The following is a 21,872-nucleotide window of genomic DNA, read 5'->3' as shown; positions in this document are numbered from 1 at the left end:
GGGTATTGGGTACATCGTAACCCTACACATTCACCAAAAAAGTGTACAAAAAAAAAAACACACAAAAGTCAGTTTTTGACAAGTCCTTTATTTAAAAGTAAAAATAAAAATAGTGTCCCCCGATGTAAATCCACTGTCAATTACATTGCCCGCCGCACCAGAAAAATAGAAAAAAAAAATCAAAAATGCTCCCGCCTCTTCAGAGGCCTCCCGGCGAATGAGGTGCTTGAGCTCTAACATCTCTTTTATAGGCAAGGGGCGTGGAAAAAACGGTTACATCACCCGGTGGCACCGCCCCTGGATGACATTTTTTTCCCTGGGCTGTGGTTGTCAGGGGCTATGGATTGGTATCTGAAAGCCCCCCTTTAACAAGGGGGCCCCCAGATCCTGCCCCCCTCCATGTGAATAGGTATGGGGTACGACGTACCCCTACCAATTACGACGCCCAACGGACACGAAAAATAGAAAAAAATAAAAACTCTCTCCCCCCGTATGCCCGCTCTGCGCTTTGACATTTCTTATATAGGTGGCAAGGCCGACCAGCTATGTCACCCGGTGGCACCGCCCCTTCTGACATCACGTGACAGGCACATTAAGGGGACCCCTCAGGCACTATATTTAAAGGAATTTTTCATTTTTATTGTTGCACTTTAGGCATAATTAAAATCACTACTCCTGAAAAAAAAGATTGCTTTATATATATATATATATATATATATATATATATATATATATATATATATATATATATATATATATATATATATATATTTTTTTTTTTTTTTTTTTTTTCATTATTGATACATGGGGCAGTGGCAGTACCCATACCCCCCATACCCCTTTATGGCCAATTACTTCCATATAAGCCTTCAAAATGGGCACTTTTTTTTGTTTGGCTCCCATAGACTTCAATGGGGTTTGCCGTTTGGGTTAGAACATTTCCCCTGTTCGGGAGTTCAGCTGCGAACCGAAAAGGGGGGTGTTCGGTCCATCCCTAATAATATATGATGATTTATTATAATAGCTAAACTAATCAATACACAATGCTTGCTTATGAAATATATTCAAATAATGAAACTAGGCTATGGCTGTTGGTGAAAGTGACACAAACAATGCTGTTTTTAATTTTTTTAATACCAACTAAAACTATATAGGAAGTACAGATAACATACTTTTCTTTCTCTTCAGGACAATGAACAGAGTGACCTCGATGATTGTGATCCCAGCAACAACACCAATCACAATACCAGCAACCTCACCGCCACCTAGTCCATGGCAACTTGATGCTGCAGAAATAAAATAAAAAAAAATAAAATAAAATAAAATTGATATTTTGCAACTGAATGTTTATGTTGATAGAGGTATGGCTTTGCCACACATGAATACTTTAATTTAGTCATATTAGGACTTTTTCACATTACAGGTATATGGCTTGATGTTACATAGCTGTGAGAAAACGTTTTATTTATGTGTAACTAAAGTCTTCTTTTAAAAAATTAAAAAAATAAAAACTTTGAACAATAGAGTGTTGAGGGGTTAGAACTACTGATTGTATTGCTGCCTGTGTCCCTGTTTGGGATCAGGAGAATTGGAATTTCCATATGTCACCAAGAATGAAAGGGTAAATCCAAAATCCAGGGGAAATCTGCCAGAGGGGTAACATGTTCCTGTGACAACTGTCTAAAATGGGATATCCCTCACATTGGAAGAATATAATTTCACTTCCCATTAAGTCTACAGGGTAGGGAGAGAAGAGAATTTTCCCTAGTGAGACACAGATGGAAAAAAAGAACCTGACAAAAGTTTGAAACTTTCCCAACTCTATCCAAAATAAAAAAGTAAAAAAAAATAATAATAATAATTAGTATCACTGAATGGGACCTGAATGGCGCCAACCAAAAACCAAAAGCTACATTTGTTAAAAAAATAAGTATCTTATTTTACATGCATACTTATAAAAAGTATTATCAGATTTCTGGGCAAAATGAAAGAAATAGGGTCTGCTCATGCTATATTTTCATCATGGATCTTCTTTTTTTTTAAGGAAATCTAATTTGTCAAGCACTATCATAAACACATTCAGGCCCCTGGAAAAGATGAGACTCAACCCAACAAAGGGCAAATAAGCCTACTGGTGCTAACTTCTTCCTTTACATTATTGTACTAAATAGTTTTAGAGAATGTGAATCAGCTACACTACTACTAGTTACTCATGCAACGAAAGGGTCCTAGCACCAATTACATCATGTATTGCACATCAGCACCAAAAATGTTGGTCATTACCATATTATCACATGTTTTTTTGGCACAAAAAGATTTTCAGTGCATAAGTAATATGATCCCTGGGATTAAAGCCCAACTGAAAGATAATACCATTATATTTGCATCAAAACAGAAGATCATGTGAAAAATCTTACAGTTAATTAGCTTGAAAGAGTGTCACAACTGAGGAGAAAAGTCTGTCCTCTACCAGCATAATATAGAGATGAACCCTCGCTCACTGTGTAGAAGCAGTAGTCTCCATGTAGAAACATGTCTTCTGATAAGTCAGAGCTACAGCTCTGCAATGAGAAAATCTCATGATCCCTGCTGATTGGAGAGCTCTGGCTCTGACTCAGAGGGAATGTTTCAGACCCCTGCAGAGAGACTACTGCCTCCACATAATTATTTTAAAGCAGGATTCAGATATCTGTTTTGGGTTAATTACACTTAATAATATTAATGATGATAATAATAATAATAATAATTAAAATAATATAAAACTACAAAACCTATCATGCATTTTCTGTTTAAGGTAATTGCCGAGACTTATGCACTTACTCGTCACATCCACAAGTCCCTCAGCCGTCCAAGACTCTCTCTCTGGATTGGCTGAGACACAGAAGCGGCACCATTGGCTCCCACGGCTGTCAATCAAAGTCAGTTAGCCAATCAGGAGAGAGGGGCGGGGTGGGGCGAATGGCAGCTCCATATCAGAATAGATACACGGAGCTGCAGCTCGGCTCAGGTTCCCCCGTAGCAAGCTGCTTGCTGTGAGGCACTCAACAGGAGGGAGTGACCAGGAGCAGCAAAGAGGGACCTGAGAAGAGGAGGATCCGGGCTGCTCTGTGAAATGGATTTTACAGGTAAGCTGTAGAAAAAATCCATATTTCTTTATTGTACATCACAGGACACAGAACCATATTCATTACATATGGGATGTCCTATAGCAATGCACCTGAGGGGAGGGGGACACCATAAATACCACCTTCAAAAAACAAAAGGTCTACATAGCTGCCTGCAGAACACTGTGGCCTAATACAGACTCCTAACATCCACTTGATAGAATCTAGTGAACGTATGCACTGATGACCAAGTCGCGGCTTTGCAAATCTGAGCCATAGAAATTTGATGGTGAACTGCCCAAGAGGCTTAAAACAGAATATGGATGGCGCACAGTGGTGGTATGTTTAAGGGATAAGCCATGAGCAGCCGGCAAGGGATAAAGGAGAACTAGTTTATTGACAGTTGAAAGTTAAAATAACGAAGTGCAACTGGTTACCAGCAGTGAAGACGTTGAAAAAGGTCCCATGTTGACACACCAGATGGATTAATTGCCACTGTCTCAATCAGGATGTAGGTACCCTTTGGATAGATGGATGGGAGATCCTCTGTGGAGCAAAGAGTGGATCTAGGCAGGACGCCTCTGGTGCATTTAACAGCCGTTGTTCACAAGCGCCACGAGCAGCGCGACTTCTGGGATTGACGTCACACAGTAACTAGGTAATCAAGCCCAGTGCAGGAACCAACGTAGAACACAAGCTTTGCCTTGTTACCGTGACTGCTAGCAGCAACAAGGTGACTATAAACCCAAAATAAGGGGCGTGGAGTGGGCAGAGCTAACAAAGGGGCATGAAGCTTCCGATTATTAACCCTTCAACGTCCTCCCTCCTACCCAATGAATAAATATATACCAATGACACAATATAAATGAATCTACCAAAATACCACAAAATACAACGATAGACATTGTTATAAAAAGCAGAAAAAAAATCAATTGAATTAAAACCAAAATCAATTAAATTAAAATATTGTAAAAAAAATATTGTAAAAAAAAAAATAAAGACATTAAACTTTATTATGTATTTCAACATCTTCATTTAAGCCATTAGGCGACAAATATCCAAACTTGTAAATCCAGAAAACTTCCCTCCTGCAAAGGAGGGAGAAACGCTCATTATCAGTGAGCATACCTTTAGGTATCATTTCTAGTGCCATCACCTCTAGACAATCAGCATTTTTCTTATGTGTCCGAAGAAAGTGGCGAGAGATACTGTGTTTATCACAGCCCTTCTGTATGAACCTGCAATGTTTCCCTATGCGCTTGCGTAATGTGCGCATGGTGCATCCAACATAGAGCAAGCCACAGGGGCACGCAAGACATTTTTGACAAACTCAGTAGAGCATGTGATAAACTGTCTGATTTTAAACGTGTTACCCTTATTGTCACTAATGGCAGTCTGTCAATGTGAAATGGATTGACATTTCAGACACCCTCTTTTCTTGCATTGAAAAATACGGGTCCTATTGTCAAAAAAGGACCTAATGTCAATTGGGGGCCTTCTATTCTGGGTCTGTAATCTACTAGGGGCCAAAATGTTTTTAATCGTCACCTGTGGGACAGGAGGCAAAATAAGGGCCAACCTCTGATCTAACTGAAGAATATTGAAATGTTTTTTTATAATATGAGATATGGCTCTGTGTTGATCATTAAAAACCAGTAGTGAATCTTATTGTTACTAACCTTTTCATATCTATTAACCATTGAACCCAGATCTATGTGCATATGGAAGGCATCTTCTATAAGAGATGAGGGGTAACCCTTATCTTCAAATTTCCTATTTAGCAGGGAACCCTGTGTTATGTAGTCCAGGAATTTCAATCCTCCTGCCTATAGTCTAGATGATCACATTGGAACGGAATTTGAAAATGCATGAAGATGAGCTTGTCAATACTAAAATTAAAAAATTAGAACGTGACGTTTCTGCTTATAAAAACAATTGAGTTTTCGAGTGAAAACATCCCAAATACACCAGTGCACCCACATTTCAATATGCATCTAATGATACAAGAATTAGGGTGGCCAGCTCATCCCCTTGGAAAAAAACAGAAAAAACCGAAGTGAAATAACAAACACCCTCATGATAAATCTAGACAATATCAGTCCAATTCCACATGAGGCATTCATGGGCCTATCGACGGACATATCAATGGCCCAGGTCGGGCTGGTGTTTATGTTGACACAGAGGCTGCCCTTATGGTCACGGACCCCATGATTGAGGAGACCAAGCCCACCACCAGTGGTCACCCTGTGCCTTCCCCTTCCATCCCTCCTGCAAGCACCATTCCTCTAGCCAATAACATTAATATTTTTATACCCATTAATAATAAATATAGTCCATTATCCCAAGACCTAGATGGATATATCAGGGAAAGTGGGTGACCAAAAATCTTTGAATACTCGACTAGAGCTACGAGGGATTCACCAATAGACAATATTCCCACTTCAGATGTGTGGGATTTTCAAACCCCAGCTCCAAAGAGAGTAACAAAAGAAAAAACAAAACTTGCTAAGGGCGATGAGGAGGCCAGCATCTTAAGACTAAACAAGAAAGAGAGAACAGGCTCCAAGTAAATAATGATACAATCAAAATTTATAATCCATCTTCTTATGCCCTTTCTGAGGCAGAATCACTTCTCCTCAAAAAAGTACTTGGGTTTTCTCCTTCTATAGGCTCCAATAATTTTAATCTATTCAAAGATCTGAATAAGTTTATACGACTCCTTACGATTAAAAGACTCTATGTTAATAACAGTTTGGACAAAGGAGCCTTTCCCCAAGCAACAACTTCTTCCTCCCACTGTAAGAATATTGTAGAGGGTAATTCCCCCGATAGGGAGCCCATTTTGAATATATTGGAGGAATTATGGTCAGAAAATAATACTGAAGAGGTTTCCACAACTCTATGTATGGATCCAGAGATTGTACATACCAACTTTAGACCCAAATCTACTTTTTATCCAGCCCAGTCTAAAGGTCCATACATAGAAATGTATTATCAGGCAGTATATAAGGTTCTTAAAACACTCTGTAAGACCCCTAAAGATACTTCTCGAGGTAATCTCACTAGACAAGAACAACAGGCATTTTTTATTTAAATTTTCTTTTGTTGGCTATTATTAGTCCTGTGCGATCTTTATGTGATTAGAGGAGCAGACTTCGTTTCCTATTTTGCTTCCGGTTTCCGGGGGTTGGACTGGCTCCGCTGGTTCCCTGGGTGGAACGCAGGCGTGGCTATGCCGGTTTTCGGTTCCGGGGTTGTGATCACTTCCGGAACACAAAGTCCGGCGTTAATTGAAGTTCCAGTCCCAGCTACATATATACGACGGAGTGCTAACATAAGGCCACTCCCCTGATGACGTTGCATTGACGAAATGCTTTGGGAGGAGCTAGCCTTACGTTACATCGTCACGCCATGACGGCCATTGTCTATTGTCCTGGTTGGAAGTAAGGAGTTTTTATTGTGTATCCTGCGCATTATATCTGCTGTTTGGTGAGTGTGATTCCAAGATTTTTTGAATAAAAATATTGTAAACATATAATGCTATGGGCCTCGTTCCTTGATCCTTTTTTTCCTATGTATGAGGCATATTGTGGTCACGGACAAATTTTCATACTGGTCCGGAGGTCTAAGGTTGAGTGATCCTTCGAATCACCCACTGCGCTATTTGACCTTTGTGGGAACGATGGTCCACGCTTGGTGGAAAGAGTCAGTGTGTGGTGGAGGTAGAGGTGGAGGCTCTAGCTCGACATTGTGTGTTTCCAGCAGGTGGAAGTTCCTGCTCACAGGCTTTTGGATTACTTTTTTTTATGTTGGTTTATTTCAAACAGCGCTGCTTGTTTGTTTTTATATTAAAAGAGCTGACTAACAACAAGCAGATAATCATTAAACAAGCCGACAAGGGGGGAAGTTTGGTTGTACAGAATAGGACTGACTATCTTCAGGAAGTTTGTCGTTTTCTAGCTGATACCAACACCTATATGAAATTAGATTTGAACCCGTTTCCTCGCTTCCAGTTAGAACCCAAGACCTTAGTTGAGAGGGCATGACATGGGGGTGTGTTGACAAAGAGAAGAAGTTTTTGCTTCCTATAGAATGTAGTACTCCCGACTTCTACCACCTCCCAAAAGTGCACAAGTCCTTAGAGAATCCCCCTGAGAGGCTGATAGTTGCTAGTGCCAACAGTTTTATTAGCGGTTTATCAAAATATATTGATCACTTTTTTCAGCCGATAGTATGCCAACTTCCTTCATATATTAGAGATTCCAGTCATGTTCTAGAAGCTTTGGGGTCATATTCATGGGAAGATCATTATATGTGGGCCTCCTTGGATGTTTCTTCTTTATACACATCAATTCCCATGAAGTGGGGTTGACTGCTCTCCAGTATTTTCTAATCAAATTGGGCGACATTCATTCGGAACAATCCATTTTGCTAGTGGAAGGCATCTTATTTTGTCTGCGCCACAATTATTTCTCCTTTTTCTTCCTGCAGGTGAAGGGCACCGCTATGGGCACCAATTTCGCCCCAGTAAACGTCAATCTCACAATGGGTTACTGAGAGGAGGGATAAGTTTGGGCCAAAAATCCTTTAGCCCAGTACATTGTATTTTATAAAAGTTCAAATGCAGCGCTAAAACAGAACATGGCAATCCATGATCATGAGAGAAGATGGAAGGACGAAATCCCCACACCAGCTTTAGTGTGAATAGTGCAGCACACCAAACCACAGTGCCAACCAAATCTCCTTACCAGAGTAAAAGGGATGATAGGCATGTAAGTAATGCAACAAACACAATGGCAGTGACCAGATGTATACCCTCACATTAACCACTTCAGCTGGGCAGGAATCAATCCAGGTGAAAACATCAAAGCAGACCACCCTTGTTGGCTGGATATATTGTGTAATCTCACATAAGCAGGTGAGAATGATAAAAGCGCACATAGTGAAGGTCCGTAACAGGTCCGTAACAGTGGTAAGACATTTATTAAAACTGATACTCACAAAGGTACAATGAATAAAAGCTTCCAAGATAAATATAAAGTTGCCGCAGATCGTAGCGTACTGGTGTCAGTGTCCTCCTGACTCATTTCATCCAATAGGATTTCTTCAGAGGCGTGGCCTAGTGACACCAGTACGCCCTACTTAACAATGGAAAACGGAAACGATATGAAACGGATACGAATATATGAAATATATGATATGAAATTTCATTTCTCAAGCTGCCATCATCCGGCTTGGAAGCGTAAAATTCCCAGTGGACAATTTCATAGACTCCGAAATTGTTTCAAAAAAGAAGACTACATGACACAGGGTTGCTTACTGATTAAGAGATTTGAAGATAAGGGTTACCCCTCATCTCTTATAGAAGATACATTCCACATGCACATAAATCCATGTTCAGTGGTTATTAGACATGAAAAGGTTAGTAACAATGCAAACACCATAAGATTCCCTACTGGTTTTCATGATCAACACAGAGCCAGATCTCATATTATAAAAAAAAAAACATTTCAATATTCTTCAGTTAGATCAGAGTTTGGCCCTTATTTTGCCTCCTGTCCCACAGGTGACGTTTAAAGGGGCACAAACGAGTAAAAACATTTTGGCCACTAAAAAATGACGTGTCAATCCTTTTCACATGGACAGACTGCCATTAGTGACAATAAGGGAAACAAGTTTAAAATCAGACAGTTTATCACATGCTCTACTAAGTTTGTCATTTATAGCTAAATAGAATTCCTGCATCAGTCCTGGAGACAGCCTACATACCCACATCCAATTAATCATAGAAATAGAAAAAGGGGAGGCACAACACCTTCATGACATGGTCCCCAGACCTAGTCGTGTTTGTGACCCTAGTGGCTAGGACTTTAAAGGGAATGAGGCTGTCAACAATAAAGTGAGCATATACTGTATAAATTAAATATAATGTTATTGAGATTGACAAAATAGTTAAAAACCTTTTACATCAATAATGACCAACAAGTCATACTACAAACTGCATAGACTGTAGGTAAAGACATGGTAAGGGCTGATTGAATAAACACACTCTTTATTTTCTTTTTAAGAAGTATCATGGTGAGCATGAAATTTTTATTGGACCTTAGGGTTCAGCAACTATAATTATGATGAAGATATGTGAAAAAAAAATGTGTGTTATATATACTTATTGTGTATTTCTCTCTCTTTCTTTCAAGGTTGTAGAGATGTTATAGCCATTTTGATGGTTCCTGACGAAGCAGCTATTGGTTAATACCAATTTGCGAAACGCATTGAACCAGGCATATCATGTCTTTACCTACAGTCTATGCAGTTTGTAGTATGACTTGTTGGTCATTATTGATGTAAAATGTTTTTAACTATTTTGTCAAACTCAATAAAATTATATTTTATTTATATATGCTCACTTTATTGTTGACAGCCTCATACCCTTTAACCACTTAAGCCCCGGAAGATTTTACCCCCATTCCGACCAGGGGGTATTTTGCGATTCGGCACTGCGTGAATTTAACGCACAATTGCGCGGTCGTGCGACGCTGTACCTAAACGAATTTGACGTCCTTTTTTTCCCACAAACAGAGCTTTCTTTTGGTGGTATTTGATCACCTGTGCGATTTTTTGATCACGCGCTATAAACAAAAAAAGAGCGTCAATTTTGCAAAAATAGCAATATTTTTCACATTTTTTTATATGAAATTCCCCCCAAAAAAAATGTAAAAATCAAAATTTTTAAAAATTTTCAGCCAATTTATTTTATGCTACCTATGTTTGGTAAAAAAAATCGCAAAAAGCGTATTTTGATTGGTTTGCGCAAAAGTTATCGCGTTTACTAACAAAGGGAAAGATTTTTGTCATTTTTGTTGTTTTTTTTTTTAACGCGTAATGGCGGCGATCTGCGATTTTTTTTTGCGGTACTGCGACATTGCAGCGGACAGATCGGACCCTTGACTGACATTTTTGACACTTTTGGGGTTACCAGTGACATTTCTACAGTAATCAGTGCTATACATATGCACTGTTACTGTAAAAATACACTGGTAGTGAAGGGGTTAACTTTATTTGGAAGGGAGGGGCTGTGTGTGTCCCTAGGGGCGTGGTTTCTACTGTGATTGGCTGTGGCTCTAGCTGTAAGGACACTGATCAACGGATCTACATACCAGATCCGTTTTATCAGTGTCTTTGCAGCGAGGAGAATGACAGGCAGTTTGTTTACACAAGCTGCCTGACATTCTCCCTCTCCCCCGCCGATCGCCGAGTGACCGGCGGACATCGGGTCCGCTGGTCACACGCGCGGGGGGGTCCGTGACCACGCGGGAGCGGGAGCGCTCCCCGGGGGGCGCGCGCTCGCTCCCTAGACCCTCACAAGCAAGCAACGTAGCCCTACGTTAGTTTGCCTGTGAGGGGCTGACCGCCGACGTAGATAGTCGTGCGGCGGTCTGCAAGTGGTTAAAGTCCTAGCCACTAGGGTCACAAACACGACGAGGTCTGGGGATCATGTCATGAAGGTGTTGTGCCTCCCCTTTTTCCATTTCTATGAGTTTGTCATTTATGTCTTGCGGTGCCCTTGAGGCTTGATCTATGATGGACGCACCATGCGCACATTGCACACGTGCGTAGAGGAACCCTGCAGGTTCATACAGAAGGGCTGTTATAAAAACAGTGTCCCTCACCACTTTCTTCAGAAAAATGCTGATTGTCTAGAGGTGATGGCACTAGAAATGATACCTAAAGGTATGCTCACTGATAATGAGCGTTTCTCCCTCCTTTGCAGGAGGGATGTTTTCTGGATTTACAAGTATGGATCTTTGTTGCCTAGTGGCTTAAATAAAGACCTTGAAATGCATAATAAAATATATTATAGTTTAATGCCAATTTTTTTTTTTTTTTTAATTTTTTACAATATTTCATTTTAATTGATTTTGGTTTTAATTCAACTGATTTTTTTCTGCTTTTTTCTTTTCTTTTCTTTTTTTTTTTAAACATAAATTTTTATTGAAAATATTGCATATAAAAACAGTAGCAACATGGTAAGAAATCATAACAAGTATACACATACACAAGGTAGGTACATCCAGCAAAAAAGAAGAACCATTTAGCAAGACTTGAGGGTAATCAGCCTGGAAGTCCACATATGTAAACAACTACTAACCCTGGATGTAAAACCGGGGTAAACAAGTGACCCGGTAGATAAGTCTGGAAAGCTTGGTCGAAGTACACACTGTGGACAGACAATCCAAGTGGGGCTTCCATGAGTCGGCGGGGCTGCCACCACCCGCCCCCTCATTCCAGACAAAGAACCTGAATTACAACTTGGCCCAACAATAGGAACATAGAACCGTATGTAGATACCGAGCATTAATACGACCAGCAGGTCGTTAAAGTGTCTAGATGGAATATAGGGGTAACTAAGATAATATGAGGAAACAGGGGAGGGGATGGGAGGGGAGGGGAAACGAGGCATCCACCAGATAGACCAGACCCAGAGCAAGGAATGTTGTCAAAATCCTATTAATTTACAGTGTCACCAATGTCAGAGAGGTCTATTCGCCATTTATCCCATTTGTAATGAAATGAGGGAGATTTGCGCTCTTTATACGCCAGTAATTTTTCCATTTCATATTGGTAGTTAACTCTAGATTTAATTTCCCCCACAGAGGGGGGGGGGGGGTTACCAGTTCGCCATATTTTGGCTATTGCAATTCTGGACGCGAAGAGGATATGGGCAATTATTGTTCTACAACTCAGATGGAATTTCTCTATGCCTATACTCATAAGTGCCAATAATGGATCCATTACAATTGTTTTCCCCACTAATGTGGATACAATACAGGGCTATTTGATTCCACAATGATTGGATGGAAGGGCAACTCCAAAGTATATGTAGCAGGTTCCCAGTTCCCCCGCAATCTCTCCAGCAGAGCGGGGACAATGTGTTATCAATCAAATGCAATCTGTGAGGTGTCATGTAGTATCTGTGCATAATCTTCTGCGCGTTGTCCCAATGATCGACGCAGGCCGATGAGGTGGCGTTAGCCTTGAAAGCCGTCAACCATTGAGCAACGGAAAAAGACTGAGACAGTTCCACTTCCCATTTGAGCATACAGGAAGATTTACGAAATACCTGGGAACTATTACAAATGGGATAAAATAGGGAGATATCTTTTACGGTAGTAGAAGATCTATCCATTAGATAGTTCCACAGCCTTACCGGTATGTGTAAATTAGGAGCTTTATTAGCTTTGTCATAAGAATTGATTTGAAGGCGGGTCAAAGCATCCCTAGCGGTGGGGTTAGACAGTGCAACAGGAGGGTAATTTAATCCCTGTTTTGTCCAGTGAGTGATAGATATCCCTGATAGTAAGAAGTGGTAGCTAGCTGTCGGAAACCGGAGAGTTACACAGGGCTCCCCCTCTGATTCCTGCCTCAGCAACGTGGTCCAAGCATTTAGGGTGGCTAAGATAGTCGGGTACTGTGGTACATCAATATTACAATTCAGGCCTTTAGCTATAGCCATTGCCGGAAGGTCGTGTGTGTCAGTGCCATTTTTCTGCTTTTTATAGCAATGTCTATGATTGTATTTTGATTTATTTTGGTAGATTCATTTATATTGTGTCATTGGTATATATGTACTCATTGGGTAGAAGTGAGGATGTTGAAGGGTTAATAATCAGAAGCTTTATGCCCCTTTGTTAGCTCTGCCCACTCCTCGCCCCTTATTTGGGTTTATACTCGCCTTGTTGCCGCTACTTCCGTGATTTGACAATGCACATGCACGCGAAACATGTAGTCACAGCAACAAGGCAAAGCTTGTGTTCCACTCTGGTTCCTGCACTGGGCTTGGTTACCTAGTTACTGTGTGACGTCAATCCCGGAAGTCACGCTGCTTGTGGCGCTTGTGTACAATGGCTGTTACATGTGCCGGAGGCTTCCTGCCTAGATCCACTCTTTGCTCTACAGAGGATCTCCTATCCATCTATCCAAAGGGTCCCTAAATCCTGATTGAGAGAGTGGCAATTAGTCCATCTTGTCTATCAACATGGGACCTTTTTCAACGTCTTCACTGCTATTCAGGACCATGTGGTAACCAGTTGCCCTTCGTTATTTTAACTTTCAACTGTCAATACACTAGTTCTCCTTTATCCCTTGTCGGCTGCTCATGGGTTATCCCTTACACATACCACCACTGTGCGCTGTCCATATTCTGTTTAAAACTCTTTGCATACACATCCAATGCTGGGGACTGGCAGCACTGTGAGTGACTTTTGCAATTAAAGTGACCACTGGCTCATTTATTTATTTTTTCCACAAGGGGATCTTTGGGTTGCAAGCTCCTGGACTGTATATCATTTTTAATCTTGCCCAAGAGGCACCTACGCTTTTGGTAGAGTGTGCCTTTACAAGTAAGGTGAAACCTTCCCTTTCAAACTATATGCCTGAATAATAACCTGGCAAATCCAACGAGAAATCGTAAACTTAGATGCTGCCTGCCCTTACCTAGGCCCTTCTGTCAGTATGAACAAAAGATCGGTCTTACAAATCTGTGCCAACCTTTTCAGGTAAATCTTAAGAGCATGTACTACATCAAGAGAATTTTGTAACGTTTCCTCCTCTATTTGAGGATCTGGAAAAAAGGAAGGCAGTATAATGTCCTGATTCAAATGAAAAGCAGACACCGCCTTGGGCAAAAATACCTGTTTATAGACATAGAGTCACCCTATCTTGATATAAAATCAAGAGTGGTTCTTTACAAGAAAGAGCTGCTAGTTCTGATACTCTTCTAGCTGAAGTTATCGCAATCAAAAAGACCAATTTTCCGGTCAAAAGAACCAGGGGAATATGCCCCATGGGCTCAAAAGGCTGTTTTGGTAAAACTGCCAGCACCAAATTTAGATCCCAAGGACACAATGGTGGCTGCACTGGTGGAAGCATACGTAACATCCCTTGAACAAAGGTTTGAACCAAGTAATGCAAAGTGATCGGTCTCTGGAAAAAAAACCAACAAGGCTGAAATGTTACCCTTAATAGTGCTTAAGGCTAATTTCATATCCACCCCTAATTGCAAGAAGGCTAGAATTCTCCTGATTATATATTTCTGGGGATGTCATTTCCTGGCTTCACAGCAGATAATGTAAAATTTCCAGACTCTGTAATAATAGCCTCTAGAGACTGGTTTTCTAGCATTTATCAGGGTATAAACTGCCTGGCCAGATATACCCCGCTCTCTCAAAATCAAGGCTTCAATAGCCAAGCCGTCAAATTTAGAGACTGTAAAGCAGGGTGAAATATCAGTCTTTGAGAGAGCAGGTCCAGGCGCAGTGGAAGAACCCAAGGCCTTGTCATTGCCAGTTTTTGAACTTGTGCATACCTCTTCGACCATGGTGGAGCTGGAGCTACCAAGAATACTGGTTTCCCCTCTAGCTGGATTCTGTGTAATAGACGTGACAGCAGCTGAAATGGAGGAAAGGCATAGATCAGGGAAAACTCCCTCTAAGGAGTCACCAAAGCATCCACTCCCACTGCGAGTGGATCACTGGTCCTGGACACAAATATATTCAACTTGTTGAACCTGGATGCCAACAGATATACATCTGGGACCCCCCAGTGTTGGCAGATCGATGTAAATATCTTGGGGTGTAAGGACCATTCCCCTGGAAACATCTGTTGACGACTCAGAAAGTCTGCCTGCCAGTTTTCTATTCCTTGGAATGAAAACTGCTGATAGGCATGGAACACATTTTTCTGCTGAGAATAGAATATCTACCTCTTTCTGGGCTGACTGACTTTTGGTGCCTCCTTGATGTTTGATATAAGCCACAGCTTTGGCATTGTCAGATTGTACCCTGACAGGGTAATCCCGAAGTCTGGGCGTCCAGAATTTTAGTTTCATTAGATTTTTATTGATTTAAACAAAAAACAGAAGCTTCAAAACAAGCAGTTTACATACAGTGCCTCCATTACAACGAAGAAAATGTACATAGCAATGTCAAAAATGCAGATATGAGGCATACAGTACAGCTATCAGTACACGTTCACATGGAGCTTAAGTAAAGGTGTTAAAACACTTGCCCAATGAAACGGAGGACCTCTCCACCCCTGGCACCCCGATGGGAACAACCTGTGACACAGGGGGGGGGGGTGTCCACCTTGGAGTACAAATAAACAGTAAATAGATCGCCTACTAAAGTGAACTTGCTGAAAAAACTGCCAATGGTGAGGGGCAAAGGCGTTGGTGAGCGTGGGGGAGGATGGGGAAGACACGAAAGGGGGGGAGGGGTGTACATAAAGCGGGTTAAGAAGTTGGGGAGGTAGTGGAGGGGGCAGGGTCATGAAATCCACCTTATGTTACATCAATCAATATTTCATTAGATGTTAACTGTGCATTTAGGGTGCTGGAGCCAAATATCCCATTTCCTGTGGAATGCTTTGGTGTTCAGGTAAATGCGGGAAAGAATACGTTCCATATCACACTGTTGGTTCAAGGTGTCAATGGTGTCTCCTATCAAGGGGGCTGTGGTGGACTTCCACAGTCTAGTGATGGTGAGTTTGGCTGCTAAGAGAAGATGAATCACCACTTGCCTGGAGGCAGGCCGTAATTCCTGTATACGGGTGTGTAAGAGAGCTAACTCCGGTTCAGGGGACACCTGACGGTCACACAATTCAGATATCAGGCAGAAAATTTTATTCCAGAATGACCTAAGAGACAGGCAGGCCCACATAGTGTGAAACAGGGTACCACACTCCCCACATTCCCTCCAACACGAGGGCGAGTGGGAAGGGTAGATTTTGGAAAGCCGATATGGCGTTAGATACCATTGATGGGTTAGTTTAACATGCTGTTCCCAGTGTGTAACGCATTTAGTGGCCGAGTACGTGAATGAGAAGGCCTTCAACCAGTAGGAGTTAGGAAATGCTTTCTGTAGGGTCTGTTCCCATTTGATCATGGTGTGTGTTTTGGAGAAATGATCTGGTTGAGTGAGTGTTTTGTAAAAAAGGGTTATGCCCTTGGAGGAGCCAGGAAGATCCTGAAGGTATTCATGAATGGAAGTAGGCAGTGTAACGAAGTGTGGTATGGGTTCTGAGCGTAAATAGGATCTTATTTGGAGATAAGTGTGAAAGGTCTTCAACGGGAGGTTACATTTTTTCACTAGGTCCGTGTATGTAGAAAGTGAGGTGCCTTGAAAAAGGTCTCTTACGTATCTCGGTTGGGCATTCTTAGGCAGCCACAATGTGAGATCCAGGTTGGGAATGAGATAGACTAAAGCTTTCAGCGGGAGCATAATTTTTTGGCCACCGTCAGTAGGCGATAGGGTAAGAGGAAGTTCTTTCCATAATCGGACCGAACAAAGGATCGAAGGGATCGTGGATTGTGGGGGTTTGGCACCTATTCGAGTAGCAAGTAATAGCAGTAGGAGGCTCTTATGTGGCATTAAATCGCCTTCCATCTGCGACCAGGATTTGTTGGAGGAGGGAGTCCACCAGTACTTGAGTTGGTCGAGAACACATGCTTTATAATATGAGTAAAGGTTGGGGACTCCCATCCCCCCTAGGGACCTGTGCCTGGACATAATAGACAGCGAGCATCTCGAGGGTTTGCGGTCCCAGATAAATTTGGTAACCATACTTTGGAGGGCTGTAAAGAAAGAGCGTGGGAGGGGAATTATCAGTGTGCGAAGGGAGTACAGAATTTTAGGCAGGACTATCATCTTAAATGTGGCTATTCTACCCATGACGGATAGTTCCTGCGTTTTAAGGGACGCCAGAGTACGTGGTAAAGAGTCCAGTAAGGGTTTAAAATTGTAGGCATAAAGTCTGGAGGGATTTGGGGTGAGCTGGATACCCAGGAAACCTAAGGAGTCTGTGACCCAAGTGAAGGGTAGATCATGAGATAGTAACTGACGTAGGGCCGGGGGTAAGTGTAAAGCAAGTATTTGGGATTTGCTAGCATTCAGTTTATAATAGGAGACTGCACTAAATTCATTTAATAAATCATACACTGCAGGGAGAGATTTGGCTGGATTGGTCAAAATGAGCAAAACATCGTCCGCGAACAGACTTATCTTGTGCTCAGAACGAGCAATCTTGGGGCCTGAGATAAAAGGGGAGTCACGGATTCTTTGAGCTAGGGGTTCCATAAGTAGTGTAAAAATGATGGGCGAAAGGGGGCAGCCTTGTCTGGTTCCATTGGTAATGTGCAGGGGTTCGGACTTAATTCCCGAAGTAAGGACTACCGCAGAGGGATTAGAATAGAGGGATAAAATGGCAGATCGTAACCAATTATGAATGCCAAACTTGTCGAGGACTTGTTGTAGATAGCCCCAGTGGACCCTGTCAAACGCCTTCTCCGCGTCCAAGGACAGGAGCAGAGAAGGCGTTTGAGGGGTCCCCAGGTGGGATATTAGGTCAATAAGACGTCGAGTGGCATCAGGGGCCTGACGGCCAGGGACAAATCCCACCTGATCTGGGTGTATCAGGAGAGGAAGTACCCTCTGTAACCTTAGAGCTAATATCTTGGCATAAATTTTTATATCTACATTTAGCAGTGATATAGGTCTATAATTTGCAGGCAGAGAAGGATCCTTATTCGGTTTTGGAATGGTAACTATTACAGCACGTAACATATCAGGAGGAAAGGAAGCAGTGGAGGAGGCAAGAGAGAAGACGTCCCGTAATCGAGGGGCAATCTCTGGAGCAAAGCATTTATAATAGTCGTTGGAAAAACCGTCTTCTCCAGGTGATTTATTGTTAGGGAGTTTAGCAATAACGGAGCAGATTTCATGTGAGGTAATGGGTTGTGATATAGATTGGAGCAGCTCCTGAGAGAGGGCAGGCAATTTTGTTTTGGAGAGAAATTCGGCAATGCCCTCCGGAGTAGGTTGGGGTGTTGAATTGTCAGAGCGGAGGTCATACAGTTTCTGGTAATAAGACGCGAATGCGTCTGCTATGTTTTTGGGGTTGGTCAGGAGGTCAGCTGTAGTCGGATAGGTCAAGGATAGAGTTTTCTGTTTAAGTCGCTTGGATTTGACCCTCCGAGCCAACGAAGCCCCTGCTCTGTTATTAAGTGCATAGAATTGAGCCTTCATGTACTTAAGGTGATTTTCATATTTGTACAGGAGGAGAGACCTTAGTTTCTGTCTTTCAGAAACGATAAGTTGTGTAAGACCGGGGGAGGGATTGAGTTTATTTTCTTGCTCTTTGAGATTGATGGACTTCAGCAAGTCCTCAACTTGTTTCCTCCTCTGCTTCCGTAAATAAGAAGACATTTTGATCAACACACCTCGCATGTATGCCTTATATGTGCTCCATAAAGTGAACCTGTTAACATCAGGGCCATCGTTCCATTCAAAGAAATCGTTATGTTCTTGCAGTATCGATTGGCGCAGCTTCTCATCCGCCAGCAACTCAGAGTTCAGTCTCCACACCGGGGGAGGGGAGTTACGCAACTTGTCATCGAACTCCAGAACTAGCGGTGCGTGGTCAGACCAAGAAATTGTGCCAATGCGAGCATTAGTCACACTCTGCAAGGATCCCTTCGTAGTGAGAAAGAGGTCTATGCGTGAGTATGAGGAATGGGGTGCGGACATAAAGGTATAATCCCTTTCAGAGCCATTAAAACAGCGCCAGACATCATATAAATCATGAGACTGCAGTAAAGACACAATAGATTGTGTTGGCCTCCTGGTTTGTGAGGTGGAGTCCATGGCAGGGTCCAGGACCGTATTGAAATCCCCTCCAATCAAGAGGGTGCCTTGCAACATTTTCATCGCCACAGAGAGCAGCGGGGACAAAAACTTCCTTTGCTGTGTATTTGGGGCATAGAGGTTAAGTAGGGTAAATACAGTGTTGTTCAGTTGGCATATCAGCACAATAAACCTTCCTTCAGGATCAGCAATAGAGTCAATATACTTAAATGCTACTGAGTCTCTGACAGCTATAAAAACACCACACTTCTTTTTCGGAGCATTGGCCAAATAGACGTGGGGGAAATGGGGGAGAGACACTATAGGACACTTATGGGCTGCAAAGTGGGATTCCTGGACAAAAAGAACGTCAGCTTTGTGAAGTTTGGCTTCTCTAATCAATGCCGATCTCTTATAAGGACTATTGAGCCCTTTCGTGTTCAACGAGAGAACTTTCAGAGTCATGGTGACATGGTAGGATATGTATGATTAGTGAGGGACCTACCAAGAATAGGTCTCACTATGTGTGGTGACCAGTACCTTACTAAAAGATTTTGTAGACAGGAAGGCACCAGGGTGGCGTGCAGCCAGATGGATGAGGTGCAGGAGGGATATCCGGATCCAGCAGATACTTGGGGCATCAGGGCACACCAGGGATGATGTGGATGTAGGCTGGTGGTGGGTAGGTTTGCAGAGGCTGTAAGAAAAAGGGGGGACGACAAGACAGACAAGACAGACAACACAAAGATAAGAAAGGCCTGACTAAAAAAGCAGGCTTGATGGGCAGCCAAAAAAGCCACTGCGACTGAGGGGGGTCTACAAACGCTCAGCAACATGCTGAGCTGTCACAGAGTATTTGTAGAACGCACCAGGGAGGAAAAAAGTCTGGTGTCGATGCAGTGAAAAAGAAAAAAAACCTTCAAGAGCAAAAAATAAAAAGTAAAACAGCAAAAATAGCAAACGGTGAAGCTCACGGCATTCCTCCAGATAGTTGGAAAATCTGACTCATGCAGGAAGAAGAGGACTGTAGAGAATCATGTCCATTCATTCTGCAGGCGTTCCAATGGAGGGACAGTAGGTACCGGGGTCTCGTCAGGTAGAAGGTGCCACTGCTTGAAAAGCTGTATTCCTTTCTCCACACTGTAGATAGGGTATGTCTTGCCATTCCAGGTGACCAGCAGCTTCGTGGGGAAGCCCCACTTGTAGATCACTTTATTATTACGAAGCATCTTAGTGAGGGGTGCTAGCTTCTTACGGTTAAGTGCAGTTTGCTGCGAGATATCTGTATAGAGGGAGATGCCCATGAATTCCTCGGGCACTGCTGGGCTCTGCTTTGCTGCCAACATAACACGCTCCTTCACATGGTAGTAATGGATGCGGGCCAAGGTGTCCCTAGGAGTTGTGTCAGGAAGAAACTTAGGCTTCGGAATTCGGTGGGCCCTGTCCACGCACAGCTCAATGTCGCTCAGGGCGGGAAGGAGTGCCTTCATCAAGCGTTGCACATAGCGGGTCAGCTCACTGTGAGGGACAGTTTCAGGGATCCCCCGAAACTTAATGTTATTCCGACGTGAGCGATCTTCTAAGTCGGCAATTTTAGTTTGAAGTCGCTGAACTTCTGTCTCCTGGTCAGTGTAGGCATCTACAAGGTCGTTGTGTGCGTTGTAGAGGTCCGCCATCTTAGTCTCTAAATGATGAATTCTATGTTCATTGGTCTGTACATTGCCTTTAATTTCATGAAACATGTCATCAAAGTCCGCATGGAGTGTGCTCCTGAAGGACAGAAGCATCCGCTTCATAGTCGCTTCAGGTATGGGCTGGTCTGAGGCAGGGAACGAGTCAATAGAGAGGTCTGGGGATCTATGAGGCCTCTGTGCCTTGTCTGAGGTGCGCTGCGTGAAGGGGGAAGTATCCCCACTATTGCGGCGTTGCTTCGATTTAGCAGGGCTGGACGTTGTGGGAGAGGAGGGTGGAGAGCTTTCCTCCAGCGTCCCCATGTCTGCTATGTCCTCCATAAGGGGATCACCTCCACCGCTGTATCGCTGATGCCTGGGAGCTGCGCCGGGCCCGGCGCCATTTTGCTTACCCCGAGCCGGCGCCGCCGGGAAGAAGTCGGTCAGCCGTTGTGGCGGTTTCGTCGCCTTTCTGCGCTTGGACATCGTAGCCCGGTAGTGTAGGGAGTCTCCACAGCTGTTCACTGTGTTCGTAGTGGAAGTCGTCAGCCGCTGTGAGTTGCTTTGGTCTGGTGGATGCCGGAGCACTCAGTTCATGCGGCCATCACGCTCGCCGGCCGGACACGCCCCCCCTGGGCGTCCAGAATTTTAAAGCCCGACAAACTGCTTGGATTTCCAAGACATTGATGGGGAGACTTTTCTATACCTAAGATCACTTTCCTTGGAGAGTGGCCTCCTCCATAACTGCTCCCCAACTGGAGAGACTAGCGTCTGTGTTAACTACTTTCCAGACTACTGGAAGAATGGATTTCCCTTTTTCCAAATTTCTGGTTAACAACCACCATCTTAGACTCTAACCAACTCTTGTTACCAGAGGTATGCACCAGTCTAGGGACTGGACCTTTCTGGTCCATGCTGACAGAATGTTGTTCTGCAAGGGTCTGGCATGGAATTGAGCACAGATAATTTTTCTGAATGAGGACACCATTTTCCCTAATAACCTCATACAAAGACGTACCAAAAGATACTTTTGCCTTCTTACAGATGGAACCAGATTTTTCAGGTCTGTGACCTTTCTTGATTGCAAAAATACCTTTGCCTGTATTGTGTCCACAAGAAATCCAGATATTACAGACGCTGGACCGGCTGTAATACTGACTTTGCCAAGTTCAGAATCCAAGCCAGACGCTCTAAGAACGGAACTATCTGGAAAACATTCCAGCTTAGAGCTGAAGCCGATCGATCCATTAGCAATAGATTGTCTAGATATCCTATCACTGATATCCCTTGAGACCTTAGAGCAGCCAATACTGGAGCTAGGATCTTTGTGAACACTCTTGGATCTGTGGCCAACCCGAAGGGCAGGGCCACAGACTGAAAATAAAATTTTTCTTCTGCAAAGCGTAAAAACCTTTGATGGG

The sequence above is a fragment of the Pelophylax lessonae genome (assembly GCF_965119305.1).
Source record: "Pelophylax lessonae genome assembly, chromosome: 12".
Lineage (NCBI taxonomy): Eukaryota > Metazoa > Chordata > Amphibia > Anura > Ranidae > Pelophylax > Pelophylax lessonae.
The sequence above is the reverse complement of the archived record's forward strand: the minus strand, read 5'-3'. Positions refer to the sequence as shown.